This window comes from Pteropus medius, unplaced genomic scaffold (assembly GCF_902729225.1).
Source record: "Pteropus medius unplaced genomic scaffold, Ma_sr-lr_union100, whole genome shotgun sequence".
NCBI classification, from domain to species: domain Eukaryota; kingdom Metazoa; phylum Chordata; class Mammalia; order Chiroptera; family Pteropodidae; genus Pteropus; species Pteropus medius.
In genome coordinates, this window is record NW_024347790.1 from 7,933,364 (window position 1) to 7,943,943 (window position 10,580).

Below are 10,580 nucleotides of genomic sequence, written 5' to 3' on the forward strand. Positions count from 1 at the left end.
TACTTTTTTTTTTCTCCATGGTTCTAATTTTTAAGTGTAGGGGATTACCCATTGTCTGTAGCTCATTAATCATGGTAGCTTTTGATTATGAAAAGTGCAATCCAAAAGATAGTACTCTGAAGACTTGGCAGAGAGGTTCTATGCCCATCCCTTAAATGTGCCAGAACACCCTGCATCCTGCCAACTATGATTACACTTGGCATTAATTGAAGATGCTGAGAGCTATAAGCCTTCCTGAGTTCAGCCACCTGGAGCAGATTAAAATCTGGGTCCTGCTGGTGAGGAGGTCTGAGGGATTGGGAATACAAGGCTGTTTTAATCTTTTCCAAGTCAGGCTGTTTAGAAATATCCATACATCAAATGTTCATGGATCTCATACAATTTCCTTCTCAGGGGAGAATTCAATTACCAGTAACACGAAGTGGGATTAGCTTGTTGTGGCAAGCCATCTGGAGAGAGAAGATTCACCATCCCCTGTAAATATGTTCAGAGATTTGCCATCATGATTTTGAAGAAGTTACTGAAGGTGTTCAAAGTCACAAATGATGTTTCCTCTGGAAGTCTTGTTTAGTTGACCCAGTCAAATTAAAATGCAACTGGAGGAAAATCTAGACCTTGCCCTGGGCTGAAATATTTCTCTGCCTCAGGAGGGTGATATTTGGGTTTCAAGGACCTGCTTGAGTACTTGTAAAGGTATAACCATAAGACAATGGAAACTGTCCTGAAACTGTATTGTATATATGTAAAGTCTCATGAAAAGGAGAGTCAGTGGAGGGGAGGGACAAACAAGGCAATTACTACTAGTGAGAATCCAGCTCTCTGGATCATTCTAGAATGTCGGATGAGGCCTGATTCCCATGAATAACAAAGAAACAAATTTAGATTAGCCTCAGAAAGGAGAAGACTCAGAGGAGCACAGAAGGTAGCAAAAGCTTTCATAATTTAATGAAAGAAAACAGATTAGCATAGTCTGGGGCTGAAGACAAGACGGCCCAGGAGTTCAAGGCCAAACCAAAGTTTCCTGGGCAAACCCAGGATATCTGAAATGATGCCAGTCTTCAGAGCAGTATGTCAATCCTCTGGGGGGTGGGAACGAAACCTAAATGAAAAAGTGTCAGCCACACCCATTTGGCCAGGAAACCTCTGTGATATGAGGACAGATCCAGATAGATCAGGAAAATTACAGATCATTTTTAAATTGATTTTATTAAATATTTACCATCTTCACAATGAAAATTACTGACAACTGAACACATAGTATCTTCTTCAATTTGTAAGTAAATGTGATACAATCAAACAATAGTGAAGCTATTAAAATTATGACACATAACTACATGGGTTGATTTTGAACAATATACATAAGGTTTCTAAATTCATATGGTGAGGCTAGCATAAATTTGATATTAAAATTAGGCAATGGCACCATGAGAAAAGAAATAGCACAAAGTCAACTCAGTTTTAAATATAAATGTGAAAATTCTAAATAAAATACTGGCGAACTATCTAAAAATGTGTAAAAAAAGATACATCATGACCGAGTAGAATTGAATTCAAGATTTCAATGATGGTTTAACATCAGTAGAAAGTCTATTACTACATGAACATAGTAAAAGAGAAAGGCCATGTGATCAACCCACTAGATACAAGAAAGCCAACAAATTCACACTCATTCATGACAAAACTCTTAGAAAAATAAGACTAGAAGGAAACATCTACATCCTCATAAAGATGACCAAAAATCTACAACAAGCATCATGTGTGTGGAGAAATGTTAGAAGCACTTCCTTTAGCATCAGGAACAGAACAGGGTACTGCATCTATTCCATAGTTAATGGAGAGCCACGCCAGTGCCATAAGAAAATAAAGATATAAGTACTGGAAAGAAAGAAATATGAGATGACGAGATTATTTTCATAGAAAATTCAAGAAACTCTTTAAGATAAACTGTTGAATATAAGAAGAGAGTTTGGCAAGATTACTGGATAAAATAATGACATACTAAAATTGCATTCAAATAAACATTCGACAAATAATTAGAAATTAGAATATGTAAACACAATAGCAACAAGAGTTAGAAAGTTTCTACAAATAAATCTAATAAAAGGTAGGCAATTCCTTTATTGATAACATAAAACTATAAAAAAATAGAAAATAAAACCTAAATAATGGAGCACTATGTTACTTTAATAAATATTATCAAAAATAACAAATGTTTGTCCATTAATTTATAAATTCAATTAACTTCCAGCCAACATTCTAATAGTTATTTTTATGCAACTAACATTTCATATGGAAAGTGACCTTATATTTCATTTGGATGAATAAAGAGCCAAGAAGAGCTAATAAATTTTTGAGAAGAGAGATTTATATTTGCTAAACATTAAGACTTAGTATAAAATTATAGTTTTGAAACAGTGTGGTATTGGTACAGGGGTAGACGAATAGACCAATGGAACAGAATAAACTTTTTAGTAAATGTTTTAATAAATGGACACCTAATAAATGGTCTGACAATTGCCTCAATGTAGAAAAAGACAAAATTAGATCCTTACTATACACAAAAATTAATTTCAAGTGGACTAAAAATTAAATGTGAAAAGCAAAACTGCTAGCTTTAGAAGATAACATAAGAGAATATCATTATTAGGTAAGATTCATTAAAATAAATAAGACAGATTTTAAAAACCCATACGAGTAAAATTTTAAAATGAAATATTGAGAAAGAAAAGCAAGTTGGAAAGGATACAAATATTCGATGACACTTGTATGTACTGTTTGTGGAAAATTAATACATACACACATACATGGGGATAAACACAATAAAAGGGCATAAACAAAACATAAAGGTAAAGGTAGATAAACTTGATTACTTAAACATGAAAACTTCTATACAAAAGATATCATGAGCAAAGTAAAAATTCAGTTCACATAATGGAAGGAAATAACTGAAACCCATACAATCAATAAATAATTGGTATACATAGGAATAAAAAAGTCCACCAAGGCTGTAACAAAGAGAGAAACAATCGAAAAGAAAAAGAGAAAAGAATGCACACAATTCACAGAGAGAAAAACCTTAGAGGCTAATAATTGTCTGAAAAGATTCTCGATCCCATTAACAATCAGGGAAATAAAAATTAAAAATTAATAAAACCCCATTTTGCACTCATTGTACTGGCAAAAATTAGTAAATCTCATAACATTAAATATTGGTGGAGATGTGGGAAACAGTCATATATCTTGTTGGTATCACCAGTTTGAAGAGCAATAGGGGAAGTCCTAGAAAAGCTGAAGATGCATTATTCTTTGGTCCAGTTGTTCCACTTCCAGTTGTCTACTCTAGAGAAATCTTGCACGAACAAGGAGGTTTGTACATTGTCGTTCATTGGTAGCATGGTGGCAAGGTTTGTAACAGCTGAAGAATGAAAACATCCTATTGTCTCTAAGTAGAATACTGGATATCCTCTGATTTATCCATACAACCTTCTCTATACAGCAGTTAAAATTAATGAACTAGATAGATCTATATCTATCTGTCTATTTCAATAAATCTTCAAAAAATAAAATACTGAATGATATAATCAAGTTGTGAAAGTATACTAACACTATGATATTGTTTACGGGAGATTTTAAAAACCCTAAACAATAGTTAAAATTGTTTTAGGATACAGTGGTTCCCAACTGAAGGTGATTTTGCCCCCAGGGAACATTTGACAATGTCACAACTGGCAGAGGATGCTACTGTCATCTAGTGGGTAGAGGCCAAGAATGCTGCTAAACCTCCAATAATGCATTGAACAACAGTTCCCCTCCCCACTCCAACATACATTAAAGAACTATTTGGTCCAAAGTGTCTACAGTACTAAAGTTGAGAAACCTTGCTCTAGATCCATCCTATCCAAATCACATAAGTGAGAATGGAGATGGGGGTAGGAGGGAGAAGCGTATCTTCAAAGACAAATCAAGAGCATAATTCAAGGAGAAGAAGAAGTAATTAAAACATGTCAACAAGAGTATATATGAAAAAGTTTAAAAGAATATACACCAAAATATTATTAGTAAAGATTTCTGAGATAGTGTTCAAGAATTTTTTTTAGACATATATTTTATCTATAAGGAATACGAAGCATTTGCGAAATTAAAAAGAAAATTATTAGGAAAGTACAAAAAAGTATCTTTTCACCAAAAAACATTTTCCTCCACAATTTTACGCTTCAGAAAAGATCAGTTTCACAATGCATACCTTTACATGTTAATATTCTTAGGTTCAACTATTTTATGCTTTACTTTCCCCTCTTGACGTTATTTCATAAAGATCATTCCATTAGTCCAGATAATCTTCATATTTAATATTTTAATAGCTATATAATGTTCAATTGTATTACTATTTAAGATTCAGCCATTTCCTGGCTGTTAAGGGTTTTGTATTCTTCTACCATTATGAAAACCATACTATAATCATCTTTGCAAAAATTGGCTATTTTCCCTTAATTGAATTCTTTCTTTGGGATTTGCTTTCCAAAGCAAGTTTGCCAAAGCAAAGAATATAATGAGTTCTATGATCCTTGGTACATGTTGTCAGATATCTTTCCAGAAAAATCATGCCATTATTTCTATAAGCAATGTATGAATATACCTGAGTCCCCAAAGTGCTATTAACTTTAGTTTTAAAAATCTATTATTAATAATTTAATATGTATGAGGTAGTATATTGGGCTATTTTAATTTATAATTCTTTAATTATTACAGAAGCTAAACGTTTTCCCAAGTGTGTGTTCACTATTTGTATTTTTCCTTATGCAAACCATCTGCTCGTACCCTTTAACCATCTGTCCAGTCAGACCTGAGTATTGCCCATATAGATAATGTTAATTTCCACTATATTCATACTAGTAAATGCTTCTAGGTTATTACAATACTCCCTGTTGTTTTCCTTTTAATTTTTCCAATTTGGAACTGTGATGGTTAATTTTCTGTGTCAATTTGATTGGATCAAGTAATGACCAGATAACTGATTAAACATAATTTCTGGGTGTGTTTATGAGGATGTTTCTAAACTCTCCCCAAAGCGGTGGGGGTGGGGGTGGAAATGTCTGATCCATTGAGGGCCTGAATAGAACAAAAAGGCAGGGAAAGGTTAATCTGCACTCTGACTGATAGCTTGGGATGGGGCATCAGTCTTCTGCTCTCAGTACACCTGGTTCCCAGGCCTTTACATCGAGACAGTGAGGCTCTCCAGTTCTCAGGTGTCTGAGTGACAGCACCGGCTTTCCTGGGTATCCAGCTTGCAGACTTCTCAATCTCCATAATCATGTGAGCCAGTATCTATATAGAGAGTATATACATATATATACATATATATATATATATACACATATATGTATATATATATATATATCTTCTACTAGTTCTGTGTCTCTGGGGAGCCCAATACAGGGATCAGTTTTTGTTAATTTGGGGTATGTATGTATGTATGTATTTTAATGTACCTGAACCAGTCAACCTTATCATAATTTCATTACTGAGTCCTTTTATTACTTCCATTACCCAAAATCCGTTTTTTCCAAAATGGGTAAGTGTAGCATTGTTTTATTTCATATGTATGTATACATGTGTATGATGCTATATTTAGATCAAAAATTAATCCTTTTGGTTGAAGTGAGTTATCAATCTAAGCCTTAGACTCTAAGGTTATTTTTCCCATATTGATAGTCACTTTTCCCCAAAACATATATTGAATACTTTTATATTCCTTTGTTTATAATAGATGAGATACATATTAATTTAGGAAATCTCTATCTCCTTGGGCTAATTTTTGGTTAGGCCATTTTGATAACTACTGTTCCTTAATAAGACACTTTAATATCTGGTGAGGCCAATTCTACAATTTTGTACTTTCATTACAATGTACTTTTTTCACATTTATTTTATTGTTATTTGTACTTTTTTCACATTTATTTTATTGTTATTTTGTCATTTTCTATAAAGTAACCCAGTGGAATTATAAATGATACTGCTTAAATTTATTAATTAACTTGGTGTGGCTCCATAGTGTAGTGGTTAGCACATCTGCTTTACCCGCAGAAGGTCCTGGAGCCATGGACCATACCCTGGGTGCTCCAGGCCCTGGGTGCATACGCGAGCGTGTGGGAGGAGACGCTCCACCTTCAGAGATCCAGTTCTTAAGGGGAAATGGCAACATCTATAGGTCAGGGGTGGAATTGGGGGGAGGAGTAGAATTAAAAAGGAGAAAAATAAATTTATTAATTAACTTGAACATTATTTTATTCTTCATCATTTCAACTTTCCGGTCAGCAGGAGACTATATCTTTACATTCTTTACCCCAAATCATCTCATTTTAGACTTAAGAGAGTTTAGATGTCATTCAAGTTCTGGTTCTGGGCCACCCTCCCCCGTTCATATCATTTTATAGATGATCAACCCAAGGCCCAGAAACAAATGGTCAGACTAAGGCCTAAAAACCTGTATCTGGATGGGCACAAAGCCGAAAAACAAACACACAAACAAACAAACAAACAAAACAACCCAGGGCCTATCTTATTCTATACTTTTTCTATCACAAAATGTATATTCAAGTCTTCATTCACTACCTTTAACACTTTAAAACTATCTTTTACAGATATTAGATATATTCCAGTTTGCTTGTTTCTAGGAATTTTCTAGATTGTAGTAGAAAAAAATGAGCGTGATGTTCAATTTTGGGCAAATGGTTTCTTCCATTCCATCATATTTTCCTGAATGGTTTTTTTTGATAGGGAAAAGCAAAATGGCTTTTGAACTGATCTCCTATGTTTCTGGGCCACTCTATCTTATCTTTTAAAGGGTTTTTATCATGAATAATTGTTTCTCATGCACTTAGAGTCTGCAGGGAAGTATGTTAGATACACAAAAAGAAAAAATTGCAGAATCTTGCCTTCTAAGAGATTCTCCCAATCAAATTCAGGACACCAGATATAGAGTTTATCAATTTCATCTAACAGAAAATCCACATAACAGTGGTTTAAAGAAAATATGGATTTGTCTCTCACGTAATAGGAAGTCTGAAAATAGGTGATCCAGGGCCATTATGCCAGTTCCACAGTGTCATCAGGCACACAGGCCCCTTCCTGACATCTACTTTGATATCAGAGTGTTGGTCTCATCATCACATATATCATAAAATTGCTAGCTCTCTAGCCATAATGACTAATTTCCAGGCAGAAAAAAAATAGGCAAAAGGCTAGTGCTGAGTCGGATCCTCTTTAACTAATTTTTCTGGAGGCCTTCTGGTGACATCTGCTTCTATCATTGCTCAGACTGTGTGAAATGACCAGCACTAGATGCAAGGGAGCTAGCTAGTGAGTGTAACATTTTAGCTAGGCACATTGCTACCTTCAATAAAATAAAAAAATATGATTGCAAATAAGAGCGAAGAATGGATACTGGGCAGGCAATTAGTAGTCTTTTCCACACAGTGTTTAAGGTGGAAGGCAAAACATAATGTGGTATTTTGTTCAGGCTAAGACAATACAGCTAACGAGAGAGATTAGTATGTGGCCTTGCTGGTTAAATTGGATATAGACAAATGGTGGTGGGCAGAGGGAGCATTTCAAGACCAGAAAGGGCCTGAGCAAAGATGCAACAAGAGTTCTCATAGCAGGTTTGAGGGAGAATAGCAGCAGGGAAGGAGGGAGGGACTTCCTTTGTATTTAGAATGTCTTTCTGAAAGTGTGGCATGTGCAGAAATGCAGGCATGGATTGATTATCAACTCTTCTTACCCATCACTGCCTTCCTAATTAAATCTTCATAACAATTACTAACATGTATTAAAACCAACTATGTGCCAGAGAGTTTGCTAGGTGTTTTAATATATATCACCCCTAATCCTTGTAATAATTCCATTTTAGGGATAAACTGAAGCTAATACAGATCAAATACTTGACCAAGGTCATGAATCTTTTAAATACACTGAATTGGATCTTAGACCAGACTCCATGTTTTCTCACAACGTCACATGCTAACTTCCACTATTCCTCGATAGTTTCTAAATTCTAAACTTTAGGGGAACTTTACAAACTCTCCCACTAACAAGCAATGTGACCATGGACAAACTACTTAACTTCCCTGGATCGGAATCAGTTTCCCTAGTACTCAGATACAAACCTGATAGATATTACAATAAAAAGAACACTGCAAATCATTCATTATCCCTCATAACCACAGATGTGAAAATTCTAAGCAAAATTTTAATCAGTGAAATCCAATAATATACAAAGTGAATAATAAAACAAAGTGAGGTTTATCTCATGAATACTAAATTGGTTTAACATTTGAAAATAAATAAAATAAGGAAAAAAACTCTGATTATCTTAATAGCTGCAGAAAATGCAGTTGATTTAAATCCAACATCCTTTCCTGATAAAAATTCTCAGCAGACTACAGATAGATAGGAATTTCCTTAATCTGATAGATTCCTTATCTGTGAAAAACCTATAGCTAACATCATACTTAATGTGAAAGACCGAATAATTTTTCTCTAAGATCAGAAACAAGACAAGAATGTTCATTCTCACAACTTCTACTCAACGCTGTACAGATTCTAGCCAGTGCAATAAGGAAAGAAAAAATAATCAAAAACATCTGTATTGGAAAGGAAAACTAAAACTCTTTCTTCACAGATGACATGGTTGTCTATGTAGGAAATCTGATAAAATCTATAAAAATGTTCCTAGAACTAAGAAATGAGCTTAGCAAAGTTGCAGAATACAAAATCAGTACACAAATCTATTTTCAAAAATTAAAACAGATTGAAATTAATAAAACAATAAATAGCATCAAAATACGAAATACTTCAGGATAAACCTGTCAAAAGCTATGTAAAATCTATACACCGAAAACTGCAAAACAGTGCTGAGAAAAATTAAAGAAGACCTAAATAAATTAAGAAGCATACCTCATACATGAGTCAGAGAATTCAATATTGTTATATAAATCCTCCCCAAATGTATGGATAGAGTCAATGCAATCCTAGTCAAAACTGTAGAACTTGAGCTAAACCTGAAATTTATGGTGAAACACAGAAAATCTAAATAGCCAAAACAACTTTGAAAAATAACAGGAAAATTCATCACTGAAACTAGCTGAATCCAAGCACAGTGATCAGACCATTGTGGCATTGACATAAATATAGACACACCAATGGCTGGAACAGAATAGGAAGCCCAGAAATAGATACACACATTGATAGAAAGCTGATTTTTGAAAGCAATTCAAAGGCAGTTCAGTGGAGAAAGAGTAGTCTTTTCAACAAATGGTGCTAGAACAATTGGATATCCATATGCAAAAACAAAAAATAAGAACAAAAATAAACAAACAAAAAATTTTGGCATATGCAAAAATTAACTCAAAATGGATCATAGACCTTAATGTAAAACCAAACTATAAAAGTTTAAACTTAGGAGAAAAACTTGAGTTAGGCAAAATTTCTTAACTGTAATACTAAAAAGCATTATTGATATGAGGGGAAAAAAAACCAATAAACTGGACTTCATTAAAATCTTCTGCTCTTAAGATACCATTAGGAGATAGAAAAAACAAGCCATAGACTAGGAGAAAAATCCTTGTAAAGCATATGCTTGACAAAAGATTTGTATCAAGAATACATAAAGCACTCAAAAATAAGAAAACAATCCAATAATAAATGGACAAAAGATTTGAACAGATGCTTCACTAAAGAAAAAATATATGACATGCATATGAAAATGTCAGCATCATAAACCATTTGAGAATACAAAATAAAACCACAATGAGATAGCGCTACACATTATTAGAATGGCTACAGTTAAAAAGTCTGGACATTCACGTATTGGCAAAGATGTAGAGGAACTGGAACTCTCCCACTTGCTGGTGGGCATGTAAAAGGAAATAACCATTCTAGAAAACATTTTGGTAATGTCTTTAGAAGTTATACCTAATTTATAATCTAGCCATTCCGTTTCCAGGTATTTACTCAGGAGAAAAAAAAAAGCGCACATGTTTTTACAAAGATTTGTACAGGCCCATCCTAGTAGCTTTATTTCTAATAAAGAAAAATTGGTAACAATATCCATGTCTATCAACAGGTAAGTAGATAAATACAATGTGGTATATCCACAAATGGAATACTACTCAGCACTAACAAGGAATGAACAACTGTTACACTAAAACACATGAATGAGTGCCAAAATAATTATGCCGAGTGAAATAAGGTAGACAGAATATATAGTACAATTCCATTTATATTCAACTCAAGAAAATGCAAACTAATCGATAGTTCCCTTTATATACAATTCTAAAAAATGCAAACAAACTAAAACAGACCATTGTTTGGGTTCGGGAGGAGTGGAGTGGGCGTAAGTGGGGCAGGGCCAGGGGAAGAGTAGGAGGGGGCAGGAGCAGGAAGTAAGGGAGGGGACAGGAGGCACCAGACAGGGCAAAGGAATAGGGGTCCAGGGAGGACCCAGGGAAGGCTGGTAGGAGCAGGAGAAGGGTGGGTGCACGTGCGTTGTGGGGCAGAAGCACAGCGCGGGAGGCGGGTCT

General features: G+C 34.4%; 1 protein-coding gene across 1 annotated transcript in view; it reads left to right on the forward strand.

Moving 5' to 3' along the window:
• Window positions 1-10,580, forward strand: part of MSRB2 (methionine sulfoxide reductase B2) — a 51,740-nt gene that overhangs the window by 21,069 nt on the left and 20,091 nt on the right. The window lies entirely within an intron of this gene.